This window comes from Pelophylax lessonae (genome assembly GCF_965119305.1).
Source record: "Pelophylax lessonae genome assembly, chromosome: 3".
In the NCBI taxonomy this organism is placed as follows: Eukaryota; Metazoa; Chordata; class Amphibia; order Anura; family Ranidae; genus Pelophylax; species Pelophylax lessonae.
Window position 1 is genome coordinate 463,034 of NC_138770.1, and position 18,209 is coordinate 481,242.

Here is an 18,209-nt window from a genome sequence, read left to right on the forward strand (position 1 = left end):
GGGAACTCTGGTTGTAATACCCTGCCATCTTGTTGTAACCTGCAGTACTCTGTGCAATGGGTTAAAAAGAACCTGTTTAGACAGTCCTACAACTCACTTGTAAAGAGAAGGCTAGTTTTAGTTTTCTATGACATTCATAGTAAATGCCTATCAAAATGCTTCCCTGCTGTCCTCGCTGAGTTCTTTTCTGCTGTCCCGTCTGTGTGCTTCGGCTCGACTGTCAAAGGGGAAAGAAGGTATACCTCTTTTTACGGAGGACAGACAGAAGGACCTGTTCACCCAAAGCACGTTTAACGGGGGGGACAAGTGCAGGCGTTAGGATATGCTCGGGTTCCCAAGCTTCTTCCTGTTTTGAATTGTATTGTAACTGTATTGTCTTCACTGACATTGTAAAGCGCTGGGCAAACTGTTGGTGCTATATAAATCCTGTATATAAAAAAGTACTGATATATGAGGGAACTCTGGTTGTAATACACTGCCATCTTGTAACCTGCAGTACTCTGTGCAATGGGTTAAAAAGAACTTGTTTAGACAGTCCTACAACTCACTTTTAAAGAGAAGGCTAGTTTTAGTTTTCTATGACTGTCATAGTAAATGCCTATCAAAATGCTTCCCTGCTGTCCTTGCTGAGTTCTTTTCTGCTGTCCCGTCTGTGTGTGTCAGAGACTCAATACCCTGCGCAACGCTTCCTGAGCACACTGATGTGCTGTAATGAGTCTGCAACCTAAAGGGTTAACCTAGAGCAGACTAATTGCAATAATTGGCAAACAGGCTGCCTTATTTAAACAGCCCAGCAGCACTGCACTTTGCTGTGTTGTCTTCAGCTCTCCTGTATCCTGTGCCTGTTATATCTGCTGTACCTGTTTACCTGACCCGGCTTGTCTTTGGATTCTGATTACCTGCTGCCCGCCCTGACCTTGGCTTGTCCTGACTATCCTCCTGTCTCGTCCTGATCTGTTTACCTGCTACCGGCTATTGGTCCTGGACCTGTTCCTGGCTCTCCCAGGGAATCCGGGGGACCGCGACCTGGTGTTAGCAAGCAGCCAAATCCATCCCCACCATCTGGGGCCCTGGTGAAAACCGGCTAACACTTAGACTAAGCGCCTCTGGTGAACCTGTGCCATGCCAGTTACCTGGTAAGCCACTCCTCTTACGTCAGGATCTGCCACATTACCCCGTGACAGTGTGCTTCGGCTCGACTGTCAAAGGGGAAAGAAGGTATACCTCTTTTTACGGAGGACAGACAGAAGGACCTGTTCACCCAAAGCACGTTTAACGGGGGGACAAGTGCAGGCGTTAGGATATGCTTGGGTTTCCAAGCTTCTTCCTGTTTTGAATTGTATTGTAACTGTATTGTCTTCACTCACAATTTAAAGCGCTGGGCAAACTGTTGGCACTATATAAATCTTTATATAAAAAAAGTACTGATACTTGAGGGAACTCTGGTTGTAATACCCTGCCATCTTGTTGTAACCTGCAGTACTCTGTGCAATGGGTTAAAAAGAACCTGTTTAGACAGTCCTACAACTCACTTGTAAAGAGAAGGCTAGTTTTAGTTTTCTATGACATTCATAGTAAATGCCTATCAAAATGCTTCCCTGCTGTCTTTGCTGAGTTCTTTCCTGCTGTCCCGTCTGTGTGCTTCGGCTCGACTGTCAAATGGGAAAGAAGGTATACCTCTTTTTACGGAGGACAGACAGAAGGACCTGTTCACCCAAAGCACGTTTAACGGGGGGGACAAGTGCAGGCGTTAGGATATGCTCGGGTTTCCAAGCTTCTTCCTGTTTTGAATTGTATTGTAACTGTATTGTCTTCACTCACATTGTAAAGCGCTAGGCAAACTGTTGGCGCTATATAAATCTTTATATAAAAAAGTACTGATACATGAGGGAACTCTGGTTGTAATACCCTGCCATCTTGTTGTAACCTGCAGTACTCTGTGCAATGGGTTAAAAATAACCTGTTTAGACAGTCCTACAACTCACATGTAAAGAGAAGGCTAGTTTTAGTTTTCTATGGGATTAGTAGAGAGGCCTGTTTACTATGACATTCATAGTAAATGCCTATCAAAATGCTTAGATATCTGTCTTTGCTGAGTTCTTTCCTGCTGTCCCGTATGTGTGCTTCGGCTCGACTGTCAAAGGGGAAAAAAGGTATACCTCTTTTTACGGATGACAGACAGAAGGACCTGTTCACCCAAAGCACGTTTAACGGGGGAGACAAGTGCAGGCGTTAGGATATGCTCGGGTTCCCAAGCTTCTTCCTGTTTTGAATTGTATTGTAACTGTATTGTCTTCACTCACATTGTAAAGCGCTGGGCAAACTGTTGGCGCTATATAAATCCTGTATATAAAAAAGTACTGATATATGAGGGAACTCTGGTTGTAATACCCTGCCATCTTGTTGTAACCTGCAGTACTCTGTGCAATGGGTTAAAAAGAACCTGTTTAGACAGTCCTACAACTCACTTGTAAAGAGAAGGCTAGTTTTAGTTTTCTATGACATTCATAGTAAATGCCTATCAAAATGCTTCCCTGCTGTCTTTGCTGAGTTCTTTCCTGCTGTCCCGTCTGTGTGCTTCGGCTCGACTGTCAAATGGGAAAGAAGGTATACCTCTTTTTACGGAGGACAGACAGAAGGACCTGTTCACCCAAAGCACGTTTAACGGGGGGGACAAGTGCAGGCGTTAGGATATGCTCGGGTTTCCAAGCTTCTTCCTGTTTTGAATTGTATTGTAACTGTATTGTCTTCACTCACATTGTAAAGCGCTGGGCAAACTGTTGGCGCTATATAAATCTTTATATAAAAAAGTACTGATACATGAGGGAACTCTGGTTGTAATACCCTGCCATCTTGTTGTAACCTGCAGTACTCTGTGCAATGGGTTAAAAATAACCTGTTTAGACAGTCCTACAACTCACATGTAAAGAGAAGGCTAGTTTTAGTTTTCTATGGGATTAGTAGAGAGGCCTGTTTACTATGACATTCATAGTAAATGCCTATCAAAATGCTTAGATATCTGTCTTTGCTGAGTTCTTTCCTGCTGTCCCGTATGTGTGCTTCGGCTCGACTGTCAAAGGGGAAAAAAGGTATACCTCTTTTTACGGATGACAGACAGAAGGACCTGTTCACCCAAAGCACGTTTAACGGGGGAGACAAGTGCAGGCGTTAGGATATGCTCGGGTTCCCAAGCTTCTTCCTGTTTTGAATTGTATTGTAACTGTATTGTCTTCACTCACATTGTAAAGCGCTGGGCAAACTGTTGGCGCTATATAAATCCTGTATATAAAAAAGTACTGATATATGAGGGAACTCTGGTTGTAATACCCTGCCATCTTTTTGTAACCTTCAGTACTCTGTGCAATGGGTTAAAAAGAACTTGTTTAGACAGTCCTACAACTCACTTTTAAAGAGAAGGCTAGTTTTAGTTTTCTATGACATTCATAGTAAATGCCTATCAAAATGCTTCCCTGCTGTCCTTGCTGAGTTCTTTTCTGCTGTCCCGTCTGTGTGTGTCAGAGACTCAATACCCTGCGCAACGCTTCCTGAGCACACTGATGTGCTGTAATGAGTCTGCAACCTAAAGGGTTAACCTAGAGCAGACTAATTGCAATAATTGGCAAACAGGCTGCCTTATTTAAACAGCCCAGCAGCACTGCACTTTGCTGTGTTGTCTTCAGCTCTCCTGTATCCTGTGCCTGTTATATCTGCTGTACCTGTTTACCTGACCCGGCTTGTCTTTGGATTCCGATTGTTCCTGTTTACCTGACCCGGCTTGTCTTTGGATTCTGATTACCTGCTGCCCGCCCTGACCTTGGCTTGTCCTGACTATCCTCCTGTCTCGTCCTGATCTGTTTACCTGCTACCGGCTATTGGTCCTGGACCTGTTCCTGGCTCTCCCAGGGAATCCGGGGGACCGCGACCTGGTGTTAGCAAGCAGCCAAATCCATCCCCACCATCTGGGGCCCTGGTGAAAACCGGCTAACACTTAGACTAAGCGCCTCTGGTGAACCTGTGCCATGCCAGTTACCTGGTAAGCCACTCCTCTTACGTCAGGCTCTGCCACGTTACCCCGTGACAGTGTGCTTCGGCTCGACTGTCAAAGGGGAAAGAAGGTATACCTCTTTTTACGGAGGACAGACAGAAGGACCTGTTTACCCAAAGCACGTTTAACGGGGGGGACAAGTGCAGGCGTTAGGATATGCTTGGGTTTCCAAGCTTCTTCCTGTTTTGAATTGTATTGTAACTGTATTGTCTTCACTCACAATTTAAAGCGCTGGGCAAACTGTTGGCGCTATATAAATCTTTATATAAAAAAAGTACTGATAATTGAGGGAACTCTGGTTGTAATACCCTGCCATCTTGTTGTAACCTGCAGTACTCTGTGCAATGGGTTAAAAAGAACCTGTTTAGACAGTCCTACAACTCACTTGTAAAGAGAAGTCTAGTTTTAGTTTTCTATGGGATTAGTCGAGAGGCCTGTTTACTATGACATTCATAGTAAATGCCTATCAAAATGCTTCCCTGCTGTCTTTGCTGAGTTCTTTCCTGCTGTCCCGTCTGTGTGCTTCGGCTCGACTGTCAAAGGGGAAAAAAGGTATACCTCTTTTTACGGAGGACAGACAGAAGGACCTGTTCACCCAAAGCACGTTTAACGGGGGGGACAAGTGAAGGCGTTAGGATATGCTCGGGTTCCCAAGCTTCTTCCTGTTTTGAATTGTGTTGTAACTGTATTGTCTTCACTCACATTGTAAAGCGCTGGGCAAACTGTTGGCGCTATATAAATCCTGTATATAAAAAAAGTACTGATATATGAGGGAACTCTGGTTGTAATACACTGCCATCTTGTTGTAACCTGCAGTACTCTGTGCAATGGGTTAAAAAGAACCTGTTTAGACAGTCCTACAACTCACTTGTAAAGAGAAGGCTAGTTTTAGTTTTCTATGACATTCATAGTAAATGCCTATCAAAATGCTTCCCTGCTGTCTTTGCTGAATTCTTTCCTGCTGTCCCGTCTGTGTGCTTTGACTCGACTGTCAAAGGGGAAAGAAGGTATACCTCTTTTTACGGAGGACAGACAGAAGGACCTGTTCACCCAAAGCTCGTTTAGCGGGCGGGGACAAGTGCAGGCGTTAGGATATGCTCGGGTTCCCAAGCTTCTTCCTGTTTTGAATTGTATTGTAACTGTATTGTCTTCACTCACATTGTAAAGTGCTGGGCAAACTGTTGGCGCTATATAAATCCTGTATATAAAAAAGTACTGATATATGAGGGAACTCTGGTTGTATTACCCTGCCATCTTGTTGTAACCTGCATTACTCTGTGCAATGGGTTAAAAACAACCTGTTTAGACAGTCCTACAACTCACTTGTAAAGAGAAGGCTAGTTTTAGTTTTCTATGGGATTAGTAGAGAGGCCTGTTTACTATGACATTCATAGTAAATGCCTATCAAAATGCTTAGATATCTGTCTTTGCTGAGTTCTTTCCTGCTGTCCCGTCTGTGTTCTTCGGCTCGACTGTCAAAGGGGAAAGAAGGTATACCTCTTTTTACGGATGACAGACAGAATGACCTGTTCACCCAAAGCACGTTTAACGGGGGGGACAAGTGCAGGCGTTAGGATATGCTCGGGTTCCCAAGCTTCTTCCTGTTTGAATTGTATTGTAACTGTATTGTCTTCACTCACATTGTAAAGCGCTGGGCAAACTGTTGGCGCTATATAAATGTTTATATAAAAAAGTACTGATACAAGAGGGAACTCTGGTTGTAATACCCTGCCATCTTGTTGTAACCTGCAGTACTCTGTGCAATGGGTTAAAAAGAACCTGTTTAGACAGTCCTACAACTCACTTGTAAAGAGAAGGCTAGTTTTAGTTTTCTATGACATTCATAGTAAATGCCTATCAAAATGCTTCCCTGCTGTCTTTGCTGAGTTCTTTCCTGCTGTCCCGTCTGTGTGCTTCGGCTCGACTGTCAAAGGGGAAAGAAGGTATACCTCTTTTTACGGAGGACAGACAGAAGGACCTGTTCACCCAAAGCACGTTTAACGGGGGGGACAAGTGCAGGCGTTAGGATATGCTTGGGTTTCCAAGCTTCTTCCTGTTTTGAATTGTATTGTAACTGTATTGTCTTCACTCACAATTTAAAGCGCTGGGCAAACTGTTGGCGCTATATAAATCTTTATATAAAAAAAGAACTGATACTTGAGGGAACTCTGGTTGTAATACCCTGCCATCTTGTTGTAACCTGCAGTACTCTGTGCAATGGGTTAAAAAGAACCTGTTTAGACAGTCCTACAACTCACATGTAAAGAGAAGGTTTTTTTTATTTTTCTATGGGATTAGTAGAGAGGCCTGTTTACTATGACATTCATAGTAAATGCCTATCAAAATGCTTCCCTGCTGTCTTTGCTGAGTTCTTTCCTGGTGTCCCGTCTGTGTACTTCGGCTCGACTGTCAAAGGGGAAAAAAGGTATACCTCTTTTTACGGATGACAGAGAGAAGGACCTGTTCACCCAAAGCACGTTTAACGGGGGGGACAAGTGAAGGCGTTAGGATATGCTCGGGTTCCCAAGCTTCTTCCTGTTTTGAATTGTGTTGTAACTGTATTGTCTTCACTCACATTGTAAAGCGCTGGGCAAACTGTTGGCGCTATATAAATCCTGTATATAAAAAAGTACTGATATATGAGGGAACTCTGGTTGTAATACCCTGCCATCTTTTTGTAACCTTCAGTACTCTGTGCAATGGGTTAAAAAGAACTTGTTTAGACAGTCCTACAACTCACTTTTAAAGAGAAGGCTAGTTTTAGTTTTCTATGACATTCATAGTAAATGCCTATCAAAATGCTTCCCTGCTGTCCTTGCTGAGTTCTTTTCTGCTGTCCCGTCTGTGTGTGTCAGAGACTCAATACCCTGCGCAACGCTTCCTGAGCACACTGATGTGCTGTAATGAGTCTGCAACCTAAAGGGTTAACCTAGAGCAGACTAATTGCAATAATTGGCAAACAGGCTGCCTTATTTAAACAGCCCAGCAGCACTGCACTTTGCTGTGTTGTCTTCAGCTCTCCTGTATCCTGTGCCTGTTATATCTGCTGTACCTGTTTACCTGACCCGGCTTGTCTTTGGATTCCGATTGTTCCTGTTTACCTGACCCGGCTTGTCTTTGGATTCTGATTACCTGCTGCCCGCCCTGACCTTGGCTTGTCCTAACTATCCTCCTGTCTCGTCCTGATCTGTTTACCTGCTACCGGCTATTGGTCCTGGACCTGTTCCTGGCTCTCCCAGGGAATCCGGGGGACCGCGACCTGGTGTTAGCAAGCAGCCAAATCCATCCCCACCATCTGGGGCCCTGGTGAAAACCGGCTAACACTTAGACTAAGCGCCTCTGGTGAACCTGTGCCATGCCAGTTACCTGGTAAGCCACTCCTCTTACGTCAGGCTCTGCCACGTTACCCCGTGACAGTACAACACAGCCAAGAATGAGCCTGCTAGAGGAGCCTCTCCTATGGACGACATCTGCCAGCACCTTGCGGCCCTTACCCAAGCCGTTAAGTCCCTGCAAGAGGGCTATACCCAGCTGGAGGGACGCGTTCAGTCCCTAACCCCCTCCACGGACCCTACAGTTCCTGCTGCTTCCATGGCTCCCTCCGGGAATCCCTCCGGTCCGACGGTGGTGATGCTGCCTCCTGAGCCAAGGGTCCCTACGCCGGAAAGGTTTTCTGGGGATCGGAGCAAGTTTAGAGCCTTCCGCAATGCCTGCGATCTGTACTTCTCCCTGCAACCCCGAACCTTCTCCTTGGAAGCAACCAAAGTGGGGTTCATCATATCCCTGCTTCAAGGTGAACCTCAGTCCTGGGCTCACCGCCTGCTTGAAGAGCGCAGCGACCAGCTGGACTCCATGACGGCTTTCTTTAATGCAATGGCGCAGTTATACGAAGACCCGCAGCGCACTGCTACCGCAGAAACCGCGCTCACTTCACTTCAACAGGGCCGTAGAGCCGTAGAGGATTACGTCACTGACTTCAGGCGTTGGAGTACAGACACTCACTGGAACGACGCAGCCTTGCGACATCAGTTCCGCCTGGGTCTTTCAGAAAACTTGAAAGATGAACTGGCCCAAGTGGGTATACCCGAGACCTTGGAGGCATTAATCACCCTGGCCATACATATAGACCGCCGGCTCCGTGAGCGTAGAGCAGAGAGGTCCACGCAGCAGATCCGCCCAGTCTGGATGTTACCACGGGTTCCTAATCCCATCCACACCTTCTCCTCCAGTGGCCGTTCCAGCAACACTGCTCCGGTTACTTCTGAAACGGATACGTCAGAGCCGATGCAACTTGGGCTTATGCGTCCTTCCTTATCAACAGAAGAATGCTCACGACGACGTCAGAACAACCTGTGTCTGTACTGCGGAGAGGCCGGACACTTTGTACGCTCATGCCCAGCAAAGATGCGTAAGTGTCTTTCTATATCCCCCTCAAGTTATCCAGTTTCTGTCAACAATACCACTCCCCTGGCTCTCTCTATCTCATTCCAGCTCCCAGAAGGGCCGATTCCGGTCACCGCTATTATTGATTCCGGGGCATGCAGCTGCTTCATTGACTTTACCTTTGCTGCCCATCAACACATCCCACTTCGACCCAAGTCGCAGGGACTCTCCATCTTCCTAGCGGATGGGTCCCACATCAAGTCTGGGCCAGTTACCCAAGAAACCCCTCCATTGCCCGTGGCCACTCTCGAAGGGCACAAGGAGTTGTTGTGCCTGGATGCCATCTCTTCTCCCTTGTTTCCTGTTATTCTGGGGTTACCCTGGTTGCAGGCACACAACCCGCAGATTAATTGGACTTCTAGAGACGTCAAGTTCCAGTCCCCTTACTGCCAGAATCATTGCCTGCCAGTACACCATAGTGCTCCTAGCACCCTACTCTGTATGGACGCTGATAAGGAGATACGTTCCTCTGTCCCAGTATCTTATCACGAATACTTGGATGTCTTCAGTAAACAGGGGGCTGAGACCTTACCCCCCCACCGCCCCTATGATTGTCCAATTGAATTTCTTCCGGGGGCCGAAATCTCTTTCAGACGTATCTTTCCTTTATCGGAACGAGAATTGGGTACCCTTAAAGACTATGTGACGGAGAATCTAAGGAAGGGATTCATCCAACCCTCTACTTCTCCGGCAGGAGCTGGGATCTTTTTTGTGGAGAAAAAAGACCATTCACTTCGGCCATGTGTCGATTACCGTGAGTTAAATTAAAATTACGGTCAAAAACCGGTACCCCCTACCCTTATTCCTGAACTCTTCCAGAGACTAAGAACCGCCTCTGTATTCACCAAACTGGACCTACGGGGAGCCTACAATTTGGTCCGTATTAGGGAGGGGGACGAATGGAAGACAGCATTCCGCACCCGATTCGGGCATTATGAATATTTGGTGATGCCTTTCGGGCTCTGCAATGCCCCGGCCACCTTCCAGCACTTCGTCAACGACATCTTCAGAGACTATCTGGACATCTTTGTAATTGTCTACCTGGACGATATCTTGGTCTTCTCTTCCTCACTGGCCCAGCACCGAGAACACGTTAAAAAGGTACTCCACCGACTCCGGCTACACAGGCTCTATGCAAAACCCGAGAAATGCAAATTTGAACAGCAGAGTATCCAATTCCTTGGGTTAATAATCTCCTCTGAAGGGGTCAAAATGGACCCTCAGAAGGTCTCCGCCATCCTGGATTGGCCCGCACTGGTGGATAAAAAGGGGATTCAGCGTTTCATAGGATTCGCAAATTTCTACAGGAAATTTATCAAGGGGTTCTCTTCCATCATCGCCCCTATTACCCTGCTCACCAAACAAGGTACCCGCTTCCACTGGTCTCCCGAGGCGCAAGTCACATTTACAGTCCTGAAGGAGCTGTTTACTTCTGCCCCTATCCTCAGCCACCCGGATCCCGCCCTGCCTTACATCCTCGAAGTTGACGCCTCGGAAATTGCAGTAGGAGCAGTCATCTCCCAGCGTCAAGGTCTCAAGGACCTAATTCATCCGGTAGCCTTCTTCTCACGTAAGCTTTCTCCTGCGGAGAAGAACTATGATGTAGGGGATCGGGAGCTCCTTGCCATCAAGACCGCCCTGGAGGAGTGGAGGTATCTATTGGAAGGGGCGGCACATCCCATACTCATCTTCACGGATCATAAGAACCTGGAGTATTTGAGGACGGCCAAACGCCTGAGACCTCGCCAAGCAAGGTGGGCACTTTTTTTTTCCAGATTTACATTCCATATAACGTACCGACCGGGTTCCAAGAATACCAAACCAGATGCTCTCTCTCGAATGTACGACAGCTCTAAAGAAATCATTGCACCTGACACCATCTTAACACAAGGTAACTTTCTGCTATTACAGTCTGACCTTCTTACCGCTCTGAGACAAGCCACAGTAAATGCTCCCCATCCTGCTGGAACTATACTGGTACCCAGAAATGGACTGCTATGGAGAGGGGATCAAATTTTCGTTCCAGAAAGTGCTCGTGTGTCCATCCTAGGACTGTGTCATGACCACCCGATGGCTGGTCATTTCGGGATCCATAAGACCCTGGATCTTGTGCAGCGCACGTTCTGGTGGCCCGACTTAGAGAAGTGTTGTAAACAATATGTTTCCTCCTGTACTGTTTGCACACGAAGCAAGGCAACCCGAAATAAGGCATGGGGCCTGCTCAGACCACTACCAGTCCCTGACAGACCATGGAAGATGATTGCCATGGATTTTATCATGGAACTTCCTCCATCAGACGGTTATTCTGCAATCTTCGTGGTAGTAGACCGTCTGTCGAAAATGGCTCACTTCATACCACTAAGAGGTACACCCTCCGCGCTTGAGACGGCGCAGGTCTTCATCAGAGAAATTGTAAGACTTCATGGGGTCCCAATGAACATTGTGTCGGATAGAGGTGTCCAATTTACTTCTCGCTTCTGGAGGGCTTTATGTGATTCACTGAAAATCAAGCTGTCAATGTCCTCCACATACCATCCCCAGACTAACGGGCAGACTGAGAGGACCAACCAGACCCTCGAGCAATATATCCGATGCTTCACCACCTTTGTTCAAGATGACTGGGTCTCGCTACTACCATCAGCAGAGTTTGCATACAAAATTGCCAAACACTCGGCTACAGGTCAGTCCCCATTCTATGCTAACTACGGGTTTCACCCATCTTTCTTGCCCTGCTTTATTCCTGAACCTACAGTGCCAGCAGTCCGGGATATCTTGGAGTTCCTTAAGGAGAACAACAAAATCTTACAGGATGCCATGACCAAGGCTCAGACCTCCAATAAAGAGTTCTTTGACAAAAGGAGGAGAGGTGAGTTGGTTCTCCAGCCTGGCAACCTGGTATGGTTAGCCACCACCAATCTCCAATTGGCATGCCCTTCCAAAAAACTGGCACCCAAGTTTATTGGCCCGTTCCCTGTGAGGAGAAAATTAAATGAGGTATCTTACGAATTGACGCTTCCCGATTCCCTCAAGATCCATCCAGTCTTCCACGTTTCACTCTTGAAACCTGCAGTACCTGATTCCTTTCCTGGTAGAAGTTCGGAACCACCTGCTCCTGTCACAATCAACGGGGACGAAGAATTTGAGGTGGAGGCCATCCTAGACTGCAGAAGGCGGAGGAACCAGCTACAATACCTGGTTAAGTGGAGGGGCTACGGCCCCGAAGAAAATTCCTGGGAACCGGTACAGAATTTCCATGCCCAGGACTTAATCCAGAAATTCTTCCGCAACCATCCCCACAAAAGGAACCTTTTGGGCACCCGGAGGTTGCCCTTAAGGGGGGGGCAATGTCAGAGACTCAATACCCTGCGCAACGCTTCCTGAGCACACTGATGTGCTGTCATGAGTCTGCAACCTAAAGGGTTAACCTAGAGCAGACTAATTGCAATAATTGGCAAACAGGCTGCCTTATTTAAACAGCCCAGCAGCACTGCACTTTGCTGTGTTGTCTTCAGCTCTCCTGTATCCTGTGCCTGTTATATCTGCTGTACCTGTTTACCTGACCCGGCTTGTCTTTGGATTCCGATTGTTCCTGTTTACCTGACCCGGCTTGTCTTTGGATTCTGATTACCTGCTGCCCGCCCTGACCTTGGCTTGTCCTGACTATCCTCCTGTCTCGTCCTGATCTGTTTACCTGCTACCGGCTATTGGTCCTGGACCTGTTCCTGGCTCTCCCAGGGAATCCGGGGGACCGCGACCTGGTGTTAGCAAGCAGCCAAATCCATCCCCACCATCTGGGGCCCTGGTGAAAACCAGCTAACACTTAGACTAAGCGCCTCTGGTGAACCTGTGCCATGCCAGTTACCTGGTAAGCCACTCCTCTTACGTCAGGCTCTGCCACGTTACCCCGTGACAGTGTGCTTCGGCTCGACTGTCAAAGGGGAAAGAAGGTATACCTCTTTTTACGGAGGACAGACAGAAGGACCTGTTTACCCAAAGCACGTTTAACGGGGGGGACAAGTGCAGGCGTTAGGATATGCTTGGGTTTCCAAGCTTCTTCCTGTTTTGAATTGTATTGTAACTGTATTGTCTTCACTCACAATTTAAAGCGCTGGGCAAACTGTTGGCGCTATATAAATCTTTATATAAAAAAAGTACTGATAATTGAGGGAACTCTGGTTGTAATACCCTGCCATCTTGTTGTAACCTGCAGTACTCTGTGCAATGGGTTAAAAAGAACCTGTTTAGACAGTCCTACAACTCACTTGTAAAGAGAAGTCTAGTTTTAGTTTTCTATGGGATTAGTCGAGAGGCCTGTTTACTATGACATTCATAGTAAATGCCTATCAAAATGCTTCCCTGCTGTCTTTGCTGAGTTCTTTCCTGCTGTCCCGTCTGTGTGCTTCGGCTCGACTGTCAAAGGGGAAAAAAGGTATACCTCTTTTTACGGAGGACAGACAGAAGGACCTGTTCACCCAAAGCACGTTTAACGGGGGGACAAGTGAAGGCGTTAGGATATGCTCGGGTTCCCAAGCTTCTTCCTGTTTTGAATTGTGTTGTAACTGTATTGTCTTCACTCACATTGTAAAGCGCTGGGCAAACTGTTGGCGCTATATAAATCCTGTATATAAAAAAAGTACTGATATATGAGGGAACTCTGGTTGTAATACACTGCCATCTTGTTGTAACCTGCAGTACTCTGTGCAATGGGTTAAAAAGAACCTGTTTAGACAGTCCTACAACTCACTTGTAAAGAGAAGGCTAGTTTTAGTTTTCTATGACATTCATAGTAAATGCCTAACAAAATGCTTCCCTGCTGTCTTTGCTGAATTCTTTCCTGCTGTCCCGTCTGTGTGCTTTGACTCGACTGTCAAAGGGGAAAGAAGGTATACCTCTTTTTACGGAGGACAGACAGAAGGACCTGTTCACCCAAAGCTCGTTTAGCGGGCGGGGACAAGTGCAGGCGTTAGGATATGCTCGGGTTCCCAAGCTTCTTCCTGTTTTGAATTGTATTGTAACTGTATTGTCTTCACTCACATTGTAAAGTGCTGGGCAAACTGTTGGCGCTATATAAATCCTGTATATAAAAAAAGTACTGATATATGAGGGAACTCTGGTTGTAATACCCTGCCATCTTGTTGTAACCTGCATTACTCTGTGCAATGGGTTAAAAACAACCTGTTTAGACAGTCCTACAACTCACTTGTAAAGAGAAGGCTAGTTTTAGTTTTCTATGGGATTAGTAGAGAGGCCTGTTTACTATGACATTCATAGTAAATGCCTATCAAAATGCTTAGATATCTGTCTTTGCTGAGTTCTTTCCTGCTGTCCCGTCTGTGTGCTTCGGCTCGACTGTCAAAGGGGAAAGAAGGTATACCTCTTTTTACGGATGACAGACAGAATGACCTGTTCACCCAAAGCACGTTTAACGGGGGGGACAAGTGCAGGCGTTAGGATATGCTCGGGTTCCCAAGCTTCTTCCTGTTTTGAATTGTATTGTAACTGTATTGTCTTCACTCACATTGTAAAGCGCTGGGCAAACTGTTGGTGCTATATAAATCCTGTATATAAAAAAGTACTGATATATGAGGGAACTCTGGTTGTAATACACTGCCATCTTGTAACCTGCAGTACTCTGTGCAATGGGTTAAAAAGAACTTGTTTAGACAGTCCTACAACTCACTTTTAAAGAGAAGGCTAGTTTTAGTTTTCTATGACTGTCATAGTAAATGCCTATCAAAATGCTTCCCTGCTGTCCTTACTGAGTTCTTTTCTGCTGTCCCGTCTGTGTGTGTCAGAGACTCAATACCCTGCGCAACGCTTCCTGAGCACACTGATGTGCTGTAATGAGTCTGCAACCTAAAGGGTTAACCTAGAGCAGACTAATTGCAATAATTGGCAAACAGGCTGCCTTATTTAAACAGCCCAGCAGCACTGCACTTTGCTGTGTTGTCTTCAGCTCTCCTGTATCCTGTGCCTGTTATATCTGCTGTACCTGTTTACCTGACCCGGCTTGTCTTTGGATTCTGATTACCTGCTGCCCGCCCTGACCTTGGCTTGTCCTTACTATCCTCCTGTCTCGTCCTGTTCCGTTTACCTGCTACCGGCTATTGGTCCTGGACCTGTTCCTGGCTCTCCCAGGGAATCCGGGGGACCGCGACCTGGTGTTAGCAAGCAGCCAAATCCATCCCCACCATCTGGGGCCCTGGTGAAAACCGGCTAACACTTAGACTAAGCGCCTCTGGTGAACCTGTGCCATGCCAGTTACCTGGTAAGCCACTCCTCTTACGTCAGAATCTGCCACGTTACCCCGTGACAGTGTGCTTCGGCTCGACTGTCAAAGGGGAAAGAAGGTATACCTCTTTTTACGGAGGACAGACAGAAGGACCTGTTCACCCAAAGCACGTTTAACGGGGGGACAAGTGCAGGCGTTAGGATATGCTTGGGTTTCCAAGCTTCTTCCTGTTTTGAATTGTATTGTAACTGTATTGTCTTCACTCACAATTTAAAGCGCTGGGCAAACTGTTGGTGCTATATAAATCTTTATATAAAAAAAGTACTGATACTTGAGGGAACTCTGGTTGTAATTCCCTGCCATCTTGTTGTAACCTGCAGTACTCTGTGCAATGGGTTAAAAAGAACCTGTTTAGACAGTCCTACAACTCACATGTAAAGAGAAGGCTTTTTTTAGTTTTCTATGGGATTAGTAGAGAGGCCTGTTTACTATGACATTCATAGTAAATGCCTATCAAAATGCTTCCCTGCTGTCTTTGCTGAGTTCTTTCCTGCTGTCCCGTCTGTGTGCTTCGGCTCGACTGTCAAAGGGGAAAGAAGGTATACCTCTTTTTACGGAGGACAGACAGAAGGACCTGTTCACCCAAAGCACGTTTAACGGGGGGGACAAGTGCAGGCGTTAGGATATGCTCGGGTTTCCAAGCTTCTTCCTGTTTTGAATTGTATTGTAACTGTATTGTCTTCACTCACATTGTAAAGCGCTGGGCAAACTGTTGGCGCTATATATATCTTTATATAAAAAAGTACTGATACATGAGGGAACTCTGGTTGTAATACCCTGCCATCTTGTTGTAACCTGCAGTACTCTGTGCAATGGGTTAAAAAGAACCTGTTTAGACAGTCCTACAACTCACATGTAAAGAGAAGGCTAGTTTTAGTTTTCTATGGGATTAGTAGAGAGGCCTGTTTACTATGACATTCATAGTAAATGCCTATCAAAATGCTTCCCTGCTGTCTTTGCTGAGTTCTTTCCTGCTGTTCCGTCTGTGTGCTTCGGCTCGACTGTCAAAGGGGAAAAAAGGTATACCTTTTTTTACGGATGACAGACAGAAGGACCTGTTCACCCAAAGCACGTTTAACGGGGGGGACAAGTGCAGGCGTTAGGATATGCTCGGGTTCCCAAGCTTCTTCCTGTTTTGAATTGTATTGTAACTGTATTGTCTTCACTCACATTGTTGGCGCTATATAAATCCAGTATATAAAAAAGTACTGATATATGAGGGAACTCTGGTTGTAATACCCTGCCATCTTTTTGTAACCTTCAGTACTCTGTGCAATGGGTTAAAAAGAACTTGTTTAGACAGTCCTACAACTCACTTTTAAAGAGAAGGCTAGTTTTAGTTTTCTATGACATTCATAGTAAATGCCTATCAAAATGCTTCCCTGCTGTCCTTGCTGAGTTCTTTTCTGCTGTCCCGTCTGTGTGTGTCAGAGACTCAATACCCTGCGCAACGCTTCCTGAGCACACTGATGTGCTGTAATGAGTCTGCAACCTAAAGGGTTAACCTAGAGCAGACTAATTGCAATAATTGGCAAACAGGCTGCCTTATTTAAACAGCCCAGCAGCACTGCACTTTGCTGTGTTGTCTTCAGCTCTCCTGTATCCTGTGCCTGTTATATCTGCTGTACCTGTTTACCTGACCCGGCTTGTCTTTGGATTCCGATTGTTCCTGTTTACCTGACCCGGCTTGTCTTTGGATTCTGATTACCTGCTGCCCGCCCTGACCTTGGCTTGTCCTGACTATCCTCCTGTCTCGTCCTGATCTGTTTACCTGCTACCGGCTATTGGTCCTGGACCTGTTCCTGGCTCTCCCAGGGAATCCGGGGGACCGCGACCTGGTGTTAGCAAGCAGCCAAATCCATCCCCACCATCTGGGGCCCTGGTGAAAACCGGCTAACACTTAGACTAAGCGCCTCTGGTGAACCTGTGCCATGCCAGTTACCTGGTAAGCCACTCCTCTTACGTCAGGCTCTGCCACGTTACCCTGTGACAGTGTGCTTCAGCTCGACTGTCAAAGGGGAAAGAAGGTATACCTCTTTTTACGGAGGACAGACAGAAGGACCTGTTCACCCAAAGCACGTTTAACGGGGGGGACAAGTGCAGGCGTTAGGATATGCTTGGGTTTCCAAGCTTTTTCCTGTTTTGAATTGTATTGTAACTGTATTGTCTTCACTCACAATTTAAAGCGCTGGGCAAACTGTTGGCGCTATATAAATCTTTATATAAAAAAAGAACTGATACTTGAGGGAACTCTGGTTGTATTACCCTGCCATCTTGTTGTAACCTGCAGTACTCTGTGCAATGGGTTAAAAAGAACCTGTTTAGACAGTCCTACAACTCACATGTAAAGAGAAGGTTTTTTTTTAGTTTTCTATGGGATTAGTAGAGAGGCCTGTTTACTATGACATTCATAGTAAATGCCTATCAAAATGCTTCCCTGCTGTCTTTGCTGAGTTCTTTCCTGCTGTCCCGTCTGTGTGCTTCGGCTCGACTGTCAAAGGGGAAAAAAGGTATACCTCTTTTTACGGAGGACAGAGAGAAGGACCTGTTCACCCAAAGCACGTTTAACGGGGGGACAAGTGAAGGCGTTAGGATATGCTCGGGTTCCCAAGCTTCTTCCTGTTTTGAATTGTGTTGTAACTGTATTGTCTTCACTTGTAAAGCGCTGGGCAAACTGTTGGCGCTATATAAATCCTGTATATAAAAAAGTACTGATATATGAGGGAACTCTGGTTGTAATACACTGCCATCTTGTAACCTGCAGTACTCTGTGCAATGGGTTAAAAAGAACTTGTTTAGACAGTCCTACAACTCACTTTTAAAAAGAAGGCTAGTTTTAGTTTTCTATGACATTCATAGTAAATGCCTATCAAAATGCTTCCCTGCTGTCCTTGCTGAGTTCTTTTCTGCTGTCCCGTCTGTGTGTGTCAGAGACTCAATACCCTGCGCAACGCTTCCTGAGCACACTGATGTGCTGTAATGAGTCTGCAACCTAAAGGGTTAACCTAGAGCAGACTAATTGCAATAATTGGCAAACAGGCTGCCTTATTTAAACAGCCCAGCAGCACTGCACTTTGCTGTGTTGTCTTCAGCTCTCCTGTATCCTGTGCCTGTTATATCTGCTGTACCTGTTTACCTGACCCGGCTTGTCTTTGGATTCCGATTGTTCCTGTTTACCTGACCCGGCTTGTCTTTGGATTCTGATTACCTGCTGCCCGCCCTGACCTTGGCTTGTCCTGACTATCCTCCTGTCTCGTCCTGATCTGTTTACCTGCTACCGGCTATTGGTCCTGGACCTGTTCCTGGCTCTCCCAGGGAATCCGGGGGACCGCGACCTGGTGTTAGCAAGCAGCCAAATCCATCCCCACCATCTGGGGCCCTGGTTAAAACCGGCTAACACTTAGACTAAGCGCCTCTGGTGAACCTGTG